This window comes from Triturus cristatus, chromosome 5_2 (genome assembly GCF_964204655.1).
Source record: "Triturus cristatus chromosome 5_2, aTriCri1.1, whole genome shotgun sequence".
In the NCBI taxonomy this organism is placed as follows: Eukaryota; Metazoa; Chordata; class Amphibia; order Caudata; family Salamandridae; genus Triturus; species Triturus cristatus.
In genome coordinates, this window is record NC_140588.1 from 619,252,535 (window position 1) to 619,269,444 (window position 16,910).

The following is a 16,910-nucleotide window of genomic DNA, read 5'->3' on the forward strand; positions in this document are numbered from 1 at the left end:
GTGTTCAGCATTGAGGATAGCAAAGTATAAAAAGTGTGAGAAAGGCACTTGGTCTCTCTTCTATGTGTTCAGAAAAATCTACATGGGTGTTAAGCAACTGAACAACTTTTTATTAGAATTAGCTCAAGACACTATCTGGCACATGCATCAACAATGCCATTTGCGATTCCTTAATAGCGAAAAAATAGGGATTCGCTAATAAGGAATAGCAAAAGGCTATGCATGTAGAAATCGCTTACAAAATAGCGATTTCTAAACATTCCTTAATTGCTACTCGCAAATTGCGAGTTGCAATTAAGGAATACCTCCCCATTGATTCCTATGGGCCTAGAGGCCCATAGGAATGAATGGGAAGACTTTCTCAATTTGCTAATCTCAATTAGAGAATCGCAAATTGCACATGCTATTTCAAGGGTGCCAGGGTGTCAAAAAGACACCCTGTTGCACCCCTGGAATCTGCATATGAATACATCTTGCACACACATGCCCCAAGGGCATGTGTGTGTGTAAAATGGAACTTTGAAAAATGCACTTTAGTGCATTTTTCAAAGTTTTTGCAAATTACCATGAAGTTCAACTTCATGGTAATTTGCTCCCCCTATTAGCGAAATCACTAATTTTTTAACTTTCATGCATTGCATTTAAGGAATCTCAATTTGGGATTCCTTAAATGCAATAGCAATTTAAGGAATCGCAATTTAGAGATTCCTTAAATTGCGATTTTTGCATTTGGGATGATGCATCCCAAATGCAAAAATCCCAGTCGCAAAGGGGCAGATTCTGAGAATCTGCCCGTTTGCGACTGGTTTTTGCTTTGATGCATGTGGGCCAAAGAAGCATAAAAGCAGTATCCATCATGCCGTAAAGATTGCAACTTGCCAATTGGGTCAGTAGTTCCCATTAGCAGGGCATTGGTCTAAAAATAAGAAAGCAGTTTTTGTCCCCCATATTTATTAATTTATGTAACAAGTCATACATTTCCCCCCACTTTATTGTTGATTATCTCATGTTTAGTGCTTTAATGTGTAATGTATGCTTGACAGAAATTTATAACTGCCCTATCATTTGACCGCTCTCTAATAGTCCACCACCCCCTTTAAACAGGTGGAAGGGATGTGTGAGAATAGTAATGCACAATTATATGGTGCACTTAGTGAGAGTCAGCATTCTTTGTCCGGGCAAGGTGCCCAGCTTCACTCAGTACCTGAGGCACATGACGGTGAAAACAAAAACAAATTGTCATAATGCATAATTGCCATGAATCCCCTCCTAAAACGGACCACTCATGTCGCACTGGAAAAATGTTTGCCCCCACACAATGCACACATTCAAGACCTGAGCCTTCCACATTATTTCCATCTGTTTCTTTTTTAAGACCACAAACTGAATGCAGGCTTTTTCACATGGAGGAAGGGGATTTCATTTACAGGTCCCAGTGTAAATCACTACAATTCCTCAATGCAGGAGCCATATGCTCACAACACAGTACTACATTTCCGTAAGAAACTGCATAGTTAATAATTAAGTACCTGCCGTCGGCTGCAGTACTTTGCACAAGGATTTAGAAAAAAAGCACATTTGTGGGAAAATTTATAATGCATCCGACGAGAGCTGCATGAGTGTGCTGTGGTAATAATTAAGTGACTGCGACAGGGTGCAGTACTTTGCACAAAGCATGAGAAAAAAAACACATTTGTGGGAACATTTATGATACACCCGACAAGAGCTGCATGTTTGTAAGATTTAATACTAAAGAGGGCGTTCTTGTGTATAATTGGGATGCTTTATGTACACATTCTTTTATTACAGAAATAAATGTGTTACTGATTGGCCACACTCATCAAAATTAATAACAGTTTTCTGTAAAGCTTGTTTCTTCTTTTATTGCAGTTTATGTGAGTTATAAATAGCAAGTTGCTCAGTTTGGCGACCATGGAAGGACAAACAGCTGAGTTGGCCCACTCGAGATGTCAAACAAGTCAGGCTCAGATTGCTGGAGCGTGAATCTAAGTCGCTGACCCATTGCACCAGTTTCATCCACCTTTAATATGCAGCATGGATTAAAGCGAATAAAAAGCGCTATGATGCCATGAAGATCTACACTGTCAAAGGCAGAGCTTGGATGCACATCAAGAATGGTGCTTTTACTGCCTGTTGCATTTCATGCGCCTTTCAACCATGGCAGCTGTAATCGTAAACGCATTTCTGGTACGTCCGTCGGTGCATGCCATTTTTTTTAATTCACGGGGTCAAGTCTGTACCGGATGTGCACGTTCTGTAAATGCATGCTAAACGCCACAGCCATGTTTCCGGGCAGTATCAGCCAGTGGTACTGGAACAATTTTCAGAGTGGGAGTGCTGCCATTAATGTTATATCACTCTCATAGGGACTGTGATAGATCCAAGCATCAGAGCCAAAAAAAAAAACAAGTGTAGCAAATGTGCCATACCTATTCAGCAGGAGAATGGTAAGGGTGTGATATATACTGGCGGTGAATTTTGGAGCGCTGATGAGGTAGTGCACTTTCATTTACAAACAGCGCATTTTCTGTTGAAATGGGCAATACATTTGCATGGATATGCAGTTTTACTGGTAAAAATATACAGCGCAAAACCAATGTGTGGAAAGCCGATTTGACTTCATATTTATCATTTGCACATCACCGAGTAATGTGTCTTGATTTCTTTTGAACCCATTAAAATCTTTGTCTCCATCACCCTTCAGAATTACAAAAGAGAGCTTTATTTGTGTGTTCCTAATTGCTGATATAATTTGAAATATGTGTGTAGGTAATTTCCTGATATTTAAATGTTGTACTGGGTTAGAAAAAAAACTGACATGCTACCTCCTTTACTTTCGCTTTCTGTACCCCAACAGGATTGTCACCTAGGTCACTTTTACAAAATCCTCTCACTTTGCAGTCAGAGAAGTAAAAGTACTCTCCAGTTTCCGCAAAAGCCGTCACTTCTTAGAAGTTATAGCCTGATATTTGAACTTTGAAGGTGCAGCAAATGTGACAGAATACACACAAAATTTAAAGGGATCTTTATTGCTCATTCACCTTTTGAACTCCAGCATGATTACTTGTGGGGGTGCTGCAGCTCCTTATTCCAGCGCCTATGGTATCAGCTATTGGAATTCTATAAGCGTTCCTTGTTCCACTCCAGTCGGGGAGATTTCGTTCTAAGATTAGGTTTCCTCTGCATAAATGTGTGAGGTCAATAGTAGGCCATTTGAAGAGAGAGATGTCAGTACAATGTCAGGGCTTTCTCCAGTCCATATATATTTCTCTTTTTAAAACACCACAATTTTAACACCCCGTTCACAATAGTGGACAGATTTGAAACCAACATATACAATATAAATGTGTAAATTGGTAACTGAATGAAGGGGATGTTTTTCACCTCTTGGTTGTGAGTGTCATAAACAACTCGAGCTTGGCTCTCATTGTCTATTTTGTCACAATGAACCGCTTAGTGAAACACACCCCTAAAATGAGCATTCCATAGGCAATACTTAAAAGGTATTCCTGCCTAAAGAAATTAGATTAGGGTAGCAATGCAAAGGACTAGCCCGGTCTGGCATGGCTGAACATTTTTTAACAACTAGTCCTTTTTAGGGCTCGCCTGACCCAGCGCATGCGCTGGTCTGGCGACACTTATTGAGAGGGCTCCAAAAAGTGCTACCAGGCCAGCCTAGAGCTACAGTGCATGTGCGCGTGAACCGTGCTTTACCGCAATTACCTTCACTTTCGCGGCCGCCCGGGCGCTTTGATGTTTGATTGTGATCCCGATCGCGATCACTTTAACTTTGATGTTTGATCGTGATCGCGATCACTTTAACTTTCGCGGCCGCACGGCGCTTTGCATAGCCAATAGGTCTCGCTTTTGGGACCTTATAAGTATTTAGTTATGCAACTGTTGCATGGCTAAACACTTATAAGGTCCCAAAGGTGAGATCTATTGGCTATGCCAATGCTTGTTAGCTCTGGATCTAAGTTAGATGGGCTGATCACTAAAGGAAGGGGTTTGGGCTTGGGGGAGAATTCTTTTCTGCTGTGTTTTTATTATTGTTTTCTGATTGTTCTTCACACTGTAAATGTATTACCTGCATATGACATACTGGAGAACAAGTGGTGTAGCATACAACCTTTACTGAAGTTTCATACATTAGTGCAAGTTTTCCTTGAGTTTTGTTTATGGTGATTGCAGCCTGTTCCTTTACAAGGGTCATGATTTCAATAGTGCAGCAATTGCAGAGGCACTAGGACCAAAAGCTGTAGGCACCCCAGTAAACACAGATTATTCCTATATTTCACTACTAAACTGGCAGTCACAAATACAGTTATCTTGCAGGCACTAGGGGCATGATTTGAATGGTGCAGCAGGTGCAGTGGCACCGAGACCAACGTTGTCAGAACTCCTCTAAACACATCATATTACTATTCCATCAATACATTCTATTATTTTCTTCTTTTATTTTTCAAAATGTTGCTATTACTTACCCACACTTTACAACTGGCAGTAGCACAATATATTGCCTTTTTGTATAAAAACAAGTCATAACACTTTAACAGACTTTCTGTATCTTACATTGTACAACTATTCAGTAAGCGACAACTTAGAACAAAAACCAACTTATTATTAATTACAGAGACCTAACCTAATGAATTTACCAATGCTTGTTTTACATGTTAACACTGCCTGGATAAAAGTTTCACCTTGTTAGCACCAGTTTAACCCCTTCCATGCTCATGATGAGCTCAGCTCGTCATGAGTCACAGTGGAGCTGTGCTCATGACAAGCTGAGCTCGTCATAATGGCCGCGGCCCGCCCACGAGCGATAAATTCCCCGCCTGTGCGGGAGAATTAATCAGTGGGTGGGGTCGTGACGAGCTCAACTCGTCATGAGCACAGCGGCGCCGCGCCACCCCCGCCCGCACCGTGGGGGAATTACCAAATACAATAATAATCAACTGAACGATGAACAGTCAACCTTTGCATAAAGTCTTCCACTGCACAGTAACACGATTCCCCATGATTTTAGTAACTTACTTTTGATCCAGTTGAGTCTGAAACTTTTTTATGTTAATATCCGCAGATTGTGTAGCAGAGATGGATTATGTGGCAACTCCATCATTATGCGGAAAAAGCTGCAGCTGCAAAATTGTATAATTCCTTATCTTAAATAACTTTTTTTCGGTCAAAGACCATAAAAGCACAGAATAAAAATACTACAATATACAATTTCAGTGCAAACAAGCAAAGACTACCGCCAATTACATAAAAAATAGTGCAAATTTTGGTTGACCAGAAACGTAGTCATTAATTAATTGTAAAAATTAATTGCGAGAGATTTACGCAGATATGGATGCTATCATGATTTCTTTGTGATATACATAGATGATAGGACGCCGGGGACCACATAAGTCTATGGATACTGCAAGATGGACTATACAGGGAGTCCATCCTTTATAGCACATACACTTGCTATATCTACAATGTAAAAAAAAAGGCCTCATTTAGCTAATGCATCTCATGTCAGAGAAATATATTATATTCAACATGTAGATCTCAGGAACATAAAATGTCTCAAAGTTAAAAAAAATAGGATAAAAACACTCAAAAGTTAAAACCTGAATCAAAATTAAAAATTCGCACAGTATACACAGAAATTCACATATCACTTTACAAGGCCCCTGCGTAGATACTACATCGAATTTAGAAATTGGGATACAGCAAAAACTATTGGGGGATGGGTATCATGTTTTAATATCCTAAAGGACTCTAAATGTAGCTTAAACCCAAGATTGCGACATATTGGTATTATTCAGCGTTTACGTGGGAGGGTGTATGCCAGGCAAAAAAATAGTACATGTGTTTCAGACTCTTCCCTATAGGTACATGCAGGGCAGGTCCTCTTGTACCCTAGTGCCCATTTGCTAGTAAGGGCATTTTGATGGAGATTCCCCACTCTAAATGGCATGTAGTGTTGCCTGGCCTGCAAGGGATAAATCAAGTCTAGGAACTCTTCTTTCCTATATTCAGCCTTGACTAGCAAAAACTTGGCAGTCATCGAGCCCCCGATAAAACTTTCCTGGATAGCCAGCAAGTTAACCTGTCTATAGAGGAGCACTAGGTCTTGTCTAGATATTGATCTACATGATATCTCTGGGGTTAGCCAGAGGTCCAGCCTACCTAGCCTAGCCAAGAGATCCCTAATATATAACAATCACAGGATCTTTTTTGTGGTTTTAATAGTAGTAAGGATCTCCCTCAGCTCGTCTCTGTAGGCGGAAAGTTCAGGGGTCACCCACACCCTGCGCCAAAATGTAATAGGCCTCAGGGCAATTTCTTCGTTTATAGGCAGCAAGCCCAGGTCCATACGAAGGGGAACTAAGGGGGTACTGAGTGGGAGACCTACAATCTGTCTCATAAAGTTGTTCTCGATTTTTACAAAATTGGCAGCAGACATATGTCCCCACATTTCAGCCCCATATAAAGCAGCTCCTCTTGCCTGGGCTTTGTATATTTCTAGTGCAGGTGCCACTGGCCTATATGGGGTTGACCGATGAAATTTCATTAACCCACCTACCGTCTGTGTTAATTTGAGTCTGGCCTTGACCATTTGGGGTTCCCATGTAAAATCTTCAGATAAGGTAATACCCAAGTAGTCAAATGTCCTCACCCTTTCCAGGGGTATACCATCAAGAGAGGGACTTGGTCGAGTAGTTTTGGGGGGGTTGAAGATCATGTATTTTGTCTTGGTTAAATTGATCTCCAAACCCCGCTTGATACAAAACTCGGCAAATCCATCCAAAATGCGTTGGCTGCCTGATGGAATTTTAGACAGCAGCAGGGTGTCAAACGCAAACATCAACGCAGGTATCTTCCCCAAACCCAATTTCGGGGCATCATTATCCTTGGTGTTGTTAAGATGGTCAATGAGCCCATTGATATAAAGACAAAATAGGGTTGGGGCAAGAACACATCCCTGGCGTACCCCTTTTTTAACAGGGAAGCGCGCAGATAGTTTCCCATGTTTCCCACTTCTTACTTGCGCGTAGGTCCCTGTATGTAGCTTCACCAGGACTTTAAGGAGATAGGGCGGAATCCCTAGGTCGTTTAAAACTTCCCAGAGCTTCCAAAACTCCATTGGCCCTGCCTATGGCTCTTATAATACAGTGAATGCGATACCCTCTACATTTTGGTGGAGCATCCAGTCTGCCAAACTTTAAATATGTAGTGACCTAGACCTGGGGTAATCCAATAACCACAAGCAAACAGGGGCAGATTCTCATAACAACAACAGTAGTTCCTGGCAGATGAAGCAATCATTTTACATGACTAAATGACAACAAGCTGTACCCATTAGGAAATGGTATAGAAAACACACACACACACATTTAATTGATCATAAATATACAAACAAGTGCTCTGTGCTCAAGTGACCATTTTGTTTGGGGGGGTGGGCTTTTTTTTATTTGTGGAGTTCTTGCTCTGACGTTGCTCCACTTATTTTGTAGTCCTCATGATGACCCTTATATAGTGTTGGGGTCAAATACCATCAATAACCCTGACAATGAGGACACTAAAACTCATGAGCTGCTTATGTCTTTCCCTATGTTATGTTATGTTAGGGGCATTTGTAGTGCGCACAGCTGCCCCAGCTAAGGGGCGTCCTGGCGCATGACAAGATAAACATAGCCGCACCTAACAGAACAGAGAGAGTGATAAACAAAGAGCACAGAAGGGGAACAGTTAAAATAGCACAGTCTTTAAAGCTTTGCGAAACAAGAAGAGGTCGTCCAAAAGGCGAATCTCCAACGGAAGAGAATTCCACAGACTAGCTGCTTTCACCCGAAAAGACCGACCTCCCATCCGACTCAACTTGAATCTCTGGACCACCGCAAGCGCTTGGTCCGCCGATCTCAGAGAGCGAGAAGGTACATAAAAAGACAGAAGATTCCGGAGGGTCCGAGGAGCTAGACCCTTCAGGATCTTAAAGGCCAGGCATAAAACTTTAAAATCAATTCTAGTTTTCACCGGCAACCAGTGTAGAGACCGGAGGGTTCTGGAGACAGAGCAGGACCTAGGCAGGCCAACTATGGCTCTGGCTGCTGCGTTTTGGACGCGTTGGAGGCGATTGATTTCTGCCAGATTAACCCCTATCAAAAGGGAACTGGCATAGTCCAAGCGAGAGATTACAGTAGCCTGCACCACCAGCTGCCTCGTGGGGGGATCAAAAAACTTCAGGACAGATCTTAGACCTCGAAGTACCCCAAAACAGCAGGCTGCAGTTTTCTTGGAATGCCCCACAAAACTGAGAGCGGGCTCCAGCCACACTCCCAAGTTTCTCAACTCCGTAACCGGAGTAGGAGCCGGCCCAAGCTCCGGTGGCCACCATCTGTCTCCCCACAGCTCTCGCCCCTTCCCGATGACCATAACCTCGGTCTTCTTCGCGTTTAGCTGGAGACAATTAGCATTCATCCAGCTAGCCACCGCTCTCAGTCCATTCTGGAACCTGGGGGCATCGCACTCAACATCCCCGCTGATAGTGACCGCCAGCTGAGGGTCGTCAGCATAAGAGACCATCGTCATGCCCCACTGCTTGACGACATCAGCCAGCGGCCTCACATAAAGATTAAAAAGCGTGGGACTCAGCGAGGATCCCTGAGGCACCCCCAGGCCCAAGAGATGGAATTTGGACTGGTGAGGAGGTATGGCAACGCAGAAGGAACGGTCGCCAAGGAAGGAGCGGAACCACTGTAAGGCGACACCACCGATGCCCATCTCCTCCAGGCGACGTAAAAGGATGGGGTGTGAGACAGTATCAAAGGCGGCGCTTAGATCTAATAGTATTAGCGCCGCCGTCTGTCCCACATCCAACATCCCACGTAGATGCTCAACCATAGTGAGAAGAGCCGTCTCCGTACTATGCCCAGCACGAAACCCATGCTGGGTGTCATCCAAGATATTGGCTCGGATGAGATAATCAGAGAGGGCCAGATTCACATGGGCCTCCATGACTTTTGCCGGCCAAGGAAGTAGGGAAATAGGCCGGTAATTCTCCGGTTTAGAAAGGATCCAATGAAGGCTTCTTCAAGATAGGGGAGACCACTGCCCGCTTCCAGTTAGCTGGGACCATGCCCGTCACTAGTGAGGCATTAATGAGAGATCGCAATATGGGGCGTCCTACAAAGGACTGATCTCTAAAAAAGACAGGCTTTAATGGATCCAAGGGTGAGCCAGACTTGATTTTTAGGGTCACCCTATCAAATTCCTCAGAAGAAAGCAGAGGAAAGGACTCCATAATGGGGCAGCCCAAGATCATCACCAGAGGTCCCAATAATGGGGTCGCGGAAGAAAACGTCCGGTAAATGGCTTGCACCTTCTCCAAGAAGAAGGATGCCAAAGCCTCACAATGAATGGTAGAGGCCAGTACCGGGGAGGAAGTTCTTTTGGCCAAGAGATCTTTAAGGGCCTTAAAAATTGATTTTGATGGATTAGAGCTGTTGCGGAATTCTTCCGAGTAGAACGCCGCGCGGGCTCTACAAATGGCACGATGGTACGCCTTAACAGAGATTAAATACAGCGTTTTCTTAGCCGCATCGTAGTGTTTCCGCCACTCTCTCTCAGCCCGCCTACAAGTGCCCTTTAACGCCCGAAGGGCGCTATCGTACCAAGGGCTCGATTCTCTAGCGCGAGATTTACTTGCCATAATAGGGATCAAAGAATCAAGCGCCCTAGTGATCCATTTGCAAAACTGGTCATAACCCAGTTCCACACTATCCAAGGGTCCCAGCGGGTCTGCAGCCAAAACCTCATGGAGGTCCTCTAGTCTAAGTTTATTCCAGTGCCTTCTAAAAATTGGTCGCGGAGGAGGTATAAAGGGAGTGACAGGCAGCGGAACTCGAATGGCCACTAAAAAATGATCCGACCACCCCACAGGTGTAATAGAAGAGATGGTAGCTTCCAAAAGATTAGTAAAAAAAAAAAGGATCAAGCGTATGCCCTCCCACATGAGTGGGTTGGGCTACCTTTTGATCCAGTTGGAGGGCCTCAATGTCAGCTAAGATGTTATTAACAGCCGGCATACTCCTGTTCTCAAAGTGGAGATTACGGTCTCCCAAGATGGAGAAATTAGCACAGCCAATAGACAAAGAGCTGACAGCATCAGGGAAAACTTCTCTAAATGCCACATCACTGCCTGGGGGCCGATAAACCACCATCCCCGAGATAGAAAACTGAGGGCTGATCGAAATATTAAAAGAGGCACTTTCACATCCAACGATGTTTAATACCTTCCAACTACAGGGGAAACTAGATTTGACAGCAAGGGCGATACCCCCTCCTCTAGATGTCCGATTCAGAGTGAAAACGGAATATTCCGGGGGGAAAGCCAAGTTAATAATGGCAGTATCGTGTTCCTGCAGCCACGTTTCCGTAATCGCAAATATGTCAGGGGACTCCTCCTGTATGAGGTCAAAGACAGCTAAATGATGTTGGACCAAAGACCTAACATTTAGGTTTAATATACGAAGTATCGGCGTCGAAGCATTGCCTTGGGAAGCTACAAGGGGGGTCCCCTTGCAGATGTGGGCAGGAGAGCCAAGTGCCCATCTCTTACAGGCACACCGATATGGGCCGCTTAGCGGATGTATCTGTGCCTGATCACACTTTGGAAGGGAATATCCGATAGACCGTAGAAAGTTGCTGGTATAGGTAATCATTCCGACGCTCACAACCCGGGTGCCCGATACAAGCCCCTAGCGCCCCAAGCGTCCTCGACGCGGACGGGCGCAGACGGGCAGGACTCAGGCACGACTCCGGCTAAGCGACGGCGCCCCACTGCGCGATCCCGCTGCGCGGGAGGAGCGACTTTAAATAGGTGTCCCGCGAGGTTGTCCAGACACGTGGACGCTCGCAATGGCGCCCGCCGGGAAAAGCAACACCAGCCCAACCAAAGATGGCGCCCAAAACCAAACTATGGACCCTCCCGTGACCCGGACCCACCAAACGGCGGTGCTTGAATTGTTTTAAATGCGGTAATAGGGGGGGGGGGAAGACCACTACCTAATCCAGACTAAAACCAGGGAAAATGAAAATAAGATAAAGCAAATACAAAACAGGGGAGTTAAAAATCACAGCAAACACAGCAGCGCAAGCGCAGCTAGAGTAGTACCTTGTCTATACTCAGAGTTGTGCCTTGTATAATATCAATGAACTGTCCCATTGTTTTTATCTTCACACTCTTGTACTGGTTATTTGCATTTTACACTGTGTGATCCCTTGAGCACATAGCACTTATTTGTACATTTATGTATCAATCAATTATATTTATTCTATAACATTTGCCTGATGGGTCCAGCTTTTTGTCATTTTGTGATGCAAAATTATTGAAGCATCCATCAGGAACCACTGTTCTTGTTACACGAAACTTTACATTAGGCCCTAAGAACCTTAAATACACAAATTTAATTCTAAAAGAATAGAAAGAAAAATGATTTCTTTGTCATGAAATTGTTTTCTTCTCTGTTCCCAGGTATTCCCGTTTACATTATACACGTTGTTTTTAAACCATCAGTTATTTCAAGATGGCATTCCGACTTTAAACGAATCCTAAAGATGTTGCATCTAGTTTTTAAGGTCCAGCCTCTTGAACCACAATGTGCTTCCCACTGACCCACTTGCATAAATCATGTGAATGTACTCTACCGTCCCTCAAGTTTGTTTCATAATGGAAAGAGGCCTTCTAGTGTTCGCACAGGGTAAACCCGGAAACTAAATACAAGTTTTAGACCACAGCTGTAGTACCTTTTCTTACAAGAAGTGTGTACGTTTGAGCTGGTCTTCCACTCTGTTCAGGATTGCATATGTATTTTTTTTCTTGAGCACTGCAGAGCCTTGGTGACATATGTCAACTTCACAAGGAACATGAACACATGACACATAGAAAGATACAGATGAGACTTATTGAAGGTAGTGGCAGAGTAGATGTAATTTAGGATTAAAAGTGATGGGTCAAGCAGAGTGATGTAGGCATAACATTAGATGGAATATACATTGACATTTAAAAGAATGATAGTAAAGGTGGCAAATGGAATAGCAGTGGTAATTTGACAGGTCAGTACCAGTCGTTATTTCGGGTTAAGGTAACCTAAACACGTGGATTTTAAAATATTTCCTGAAAATGGAGCAGTATGGGCTCTGTTTTTCAGTCTGGTGGTAGGAAGTTCAGAAGAATGTGGTTGACCCAGAAAATAATTTGGCGTGCGTCTGTGAGCATGTGATTTTAGAGGATTGGAATTGTGCAGAATCTCTGTTCCTACCATGTTTGTGACCCCTGAACGTGACCAGTAGGCCAGCCAGGGTGAATTGCGCAGCATTCCAAGCACCCAATCTTGAATTTCACTCTAGAATTTAAAGGTAGTTAATGTATTTCTTTATATATTGAGGTTATGGGGTATATATTTTTCTGAAGCACTGCTAAGTCTTGAAGCAGAGCGTAGAACAGACTTCAAGAAACTAATGGAAGGCAGTGGTAGTCCAACTATTGAGTCATTGCAAAAATTAAGACGTGAGATAACCAGGGCATATGCAGGTATTTTTATATGTGTGAGGACAGAAGACTTTTTTATCGGAGCATATAGGTGAACATTGGCTGCTTTGACTACATTGTGCATGTGAGTGATGGATGATCGAGTGGAGGCAAATGCCAAGCCAAGGGATTTTACGGAAGGTGAAATGGAGTAGGAGATGCCAACTACTTGTTAGTTCTCCGATGAGTGTGAGATTAAAGCTATTTTTGTGTCTCAAGTTAATGAATACGAATTCACTTTTGTGGGCGTAGTGATAGGAAATAATTTGACATTCAAGTTCGTCAAGTAGTCTCGAAGTTGCAACAAAACATTTAAGAAGGGAAACAAAGGTATGTGTCATCTGCGTAATGTTTGATGGCGACACCTTGCCCCGCAAACAATGTGTGGATAGGTATTACATACAGACTGGTGAGTAGGTGCTAAGGTTGAGCCTTTGTTAGGGTGACCAACTGGCATGGGTGCAAATTCAGGATGGTGAGTATAAAAAATCAGGGAAAAGGGTCAAAATTCAGGACAGAAGGTCAAAATTCAAGCCAAATATTCGGGACAAAAGGTACATTTTACAGACACATCAGAGGAAGTCGAGCGCCAGTATGTAAGTAAGTAAATAGACAACGAACATAAGTACAAGTCAAAATAAGTTTATATTAGGTTATATTTATTTATTTTTTAGTGTTTTGTATAGCGCGAACAAGAGCCAGAAATGGGTATCAGAGTGCTTCACATATCTAGAGCATTGTAGTATTAAACAGTAAAATTGATACCTATAAACAGTTGCAAGGTTTCTTAATAAAAAAATAAAAAATAAACAATGAAACATTTCTACAATCAATAATACAGTTAGAGAGAACCTAGGTTGTTAACTTATAATACATTTGTACTTGTTCTGGGTATTCACAATGGTGACATTAGATGTAGCTGTCCTCAAAAGGATATCCAATTGTGAAATCAGGACAAGAGGAATGGGCCTAGCTATAGAATGAGGAGCTCCATCCAGAGTCTGATAGCGGATGAACTCACGGAGAGTATCACTCTAGGCTAAAGTAGGTCGAGTGATTGTCTGATTGGGGCTTCTAGAACATGGTGTGAACGGGCTGCTGGGGATTAAGGGAGGAATTTGCTCAAAAGGAAGGACTTAGCTTCTTTTTTGAATATAGAAGTAGATGAGTTGTTTCTGATGCTCAGAGGGAGCAAGTTCCATATTCTTGGTGCAGACCCAGAGAAGGCTCTGTCGTCTGTTTTTTTCTTAAGGAAGAATGAAGGTTTCAGAAGAAGATTACCGGTGCTCCAAGAGAGTCTGCTGCCTCCAGAAATCGAAAGTTCTGTGCTAGGTACAGTGGAGTTTTGTGATGGATCGCTTTATGAGTGATACCGGCCATCTTTAGTTGGATTATTGCTTTATAAGGCAGCCAGTTGTGAGCTATGTGATCCTATTTTTGGGATCCTGTTAAGAGTCTTGCGGCTGCATTAAGACAGGCTTTAAGCGGGGCTGTTGAGATCTTGGGTAGTCCTGATAGAGTTGTACATCTGTATTCAAGTCTCGAGATGACTAACGTCTGAACTGCAGTTTTGATGTCTGGTGATTCGATGAAAGGTTTCATTTTTCTAAGATAGCTGAGGTGAAAACGTGTATTTTTAGCCATCATGTTGATGTGTGATTGCATATTTAGGTTCTTGTCTAGAGTGATTCCTAGTGACTTGGTAAAGTTCTCCAGGATCGGAGTACAGTTTAGTGCAGTGATCAGCTTGGTCCAATCCTTCATCACCGTGGAGTTTATTAGGGGGGAGATTAGAAGGAATTTGTTTTTTTGAGAGATTAGCTTAAGGTGATTGTTAGCCATTGAACGGTCTTTTTTAATGCTTAGTTCATCATCCTAATCTCTTCTAGGGAAGTGATCTTAATAAACAGCTGAGAGTCATCTGCGTACGGGTGTGAGGAGATATTAGCCTGGTGTAATATTTCGGTTAAGGGTTCAATATAGAGATTAAATAGTGATGGGATAGTGTTGAGCCTAGTAGTACTCCTAATAGGTTTGGGGATTGTGAGGATATATTTTGATTCACCAGAAATCTTTGTGTTCTGTTATCTAAGAAGGATTTAAACCATTTGAGGACTGTTCCCATTACACCCATCCTGTTCTCAAGTCTCTCGAGTATTTTGCCATGGTTAACAGTGTTGAAAGCGGACGAGAGGTCAAGCAGCACAAGCAGAGATGTTTCATTACGGTTTATTGCAAGTAGGGTGTCCTCTCTATATGTAGAATTGCTGTTTCGGTGCAGTGCCTGGGTCTGAAACCTGACTGGCAGATGTCTAATAGCTTTAATTCCAGGTTGAGACGATCATGCACTTCGCTGTTTTTCGGTATGCGCGCAGCTTTGAGCAACTGTGCAGGTCTTTTTGTGGTATTTCAGATTATCATAATCTATTTATATGGTTACTGCACTGGTTGTTTAGTCTGATATTTTGTTTATAGTTCATGTCTGGAGTAGGCATGTTTGGTAAGAGAAGTGGTCGGGAAGATCTGCTCGGATGGACTTTGTTACTAATATCTCATATCGGAGTGCTGATGTAAAGAAGCACTCATAGAATGTAGTTAATTGGGACCTGCAGTGCTGGACTAGAGTGCAGTCCTCTGAGTGGCCAGCTTTATGTGTTGGATCGCTTCATGTATCCCATGTCTGTTCCGCTGGTGAGGACCGGTTTAGAGTCTGGTTCAGACCTAAGTGATGGATATAACCCAAAGCGTACAGGTCTTGTGTGAGGGTAGGAACATTAAGCAGGAAACAGGAGTTATTAACCAGCCTGCATGAGCTGTAATTAGCTGCACACTGCTGAGTGTTGTGGTATTATTGTGGACCAGAACTGTTAGATAGGAGCTGACATTTTCTATATAATGTTCTAGCTAGCCATATCAGCGCTCCTTATTTTACCTGTATATGGGAAATAGCATACTGATTGGGCTGTTTCATTTCTGTGAGCTGTAAACTGAGGATTCTCTTTGATGCTCAGAAGTGTGCTACAGACTTAAAACTGTATATGTTGTTGAGGCATTATTGTAGGTCGTATGGAGACACTGTCTGTTACATAAAGAACATTTTCTTGTGAAATAGAAGCAAAATGACAAAATACTACTTTTGCCAACAAAAAAGAGCATATCTATTATAAATACATAAAAGGGGTCTTTGTGAGCCAGCATCATTCATTCATTGGCCTGTTAAATTGTAAATTGTTAAATGTACACTTTGCTTCAGCCCACCAGGGCATACATCAATGGGCTATATAGGTCAACCCACTTTACCACTGCACCCTTCAACATTCTGCATTCTGTCCATCAATTGTTCTTTTTGCATTTGTCACCTCGAGTGGGACGGGTATGCCCAGTTGAGGGTCCTGTGCTTTCCATGCCACTGGAGTCAAGCTATCCTGGCTGATGAGGGGTGAAACCCTGAAACTGGTCCTAGGATGCTTGGTTCCAGTCCAAGGAGGACCTGGCCTGGCAGTTCGGGCTGGACTGTTCACATTGGGCACAGGGTCAAGACTGATTTGCATATGGCTGGGTTCAAACTGGAATGGCACGGTAAGCAGAAAAACGATAGATTTAGGCCCAGATCTCTGTACTGGGGAGAATGTATGACATTGTTCTGCATTCTTTCCATCAATTGTTCTTTTTACATCAGTATGAGCGGCACAAAGTCTCAGCCACTGTTCATATTTGCCTAAAAATAGTTCCTTTCCCTTAAACTGCAAAGTAGGTTAAAAGTGTCCCTTTTAAATTCAATTTTTTTAATTAATTTGAAATACAGGCTTGTTATATTATATGGACTTCTTTTTAAAGTTTATGGTCTGTGTGTCTCCGGAGCTTATGCATTCCTGCAATGGTGTACTAGGCCGATGCAGGCACAGACACGCCACATGCTGTAACTGCAGCATGACCCATTGTCATTCTGTATGAGAGAACCGTCCACAGACAGAATGACAATGGGGCTAATTGACAGTCCGTGAAATCTGGGAGGCATCTTCCCTTCAAAGAAATGCGAGCTGGCCCTCAACAGTGACTGCTGTAAAACTCCTGAGGGTTCTCACAGTGGGCATCGCAGATTCCGGCAATCCCCAGAATTATGGACAAAAGGAGTCCATAAAAAATAATTATTACGGACAACGGACTAGACAAGGAAATAACAGACGGTCCGTGAAATTTACGGACAGTTGGTCACCCTAGCCTTTGTTGAATCCCGTGTCATGGAGATTTTCTTGGAAGTTAATTTAGACTAACTGATATTGGTGAGACATGAGTCAGGAAAGCAGTT

The 16,910-nt window shown here is 43.0% G+C and overlaps 1 protein-coding gene and 1 long non-coding RNA gene across 3 annotated transcripts in view; one reads left to right on the forward strand and one right to left on the reverse strand.

Annotated features, from left to right (window-relative positions):
* LOC146829086 (uncharacterized) overlaps positions 1 to 2,717 on the forward strand; it is a 210,402-nt gene extending 207,685 nt beyond the window's left edge. For both annotated transcript variants that reach the window (XR_014962180.1, XR_014962181.1), the window contains one exon: positions 1,891 to 2,717. This is a non-coding gene — a long non-coding RNA (uncharacterized LOC146829086). The remainder of the gene's footprint in view (positions 1 to 1,890) is intronic.
* DRP2 (dystrophin related protein 2) overlaps positions 1 to 16,910 on the reverse strand; it is a 955,857-nt gene that overhangs the window by 766,382 nt on the left and 172,565 nt on the right. The gene's annotated exons all lie outside the window — the stretch shown is intronic.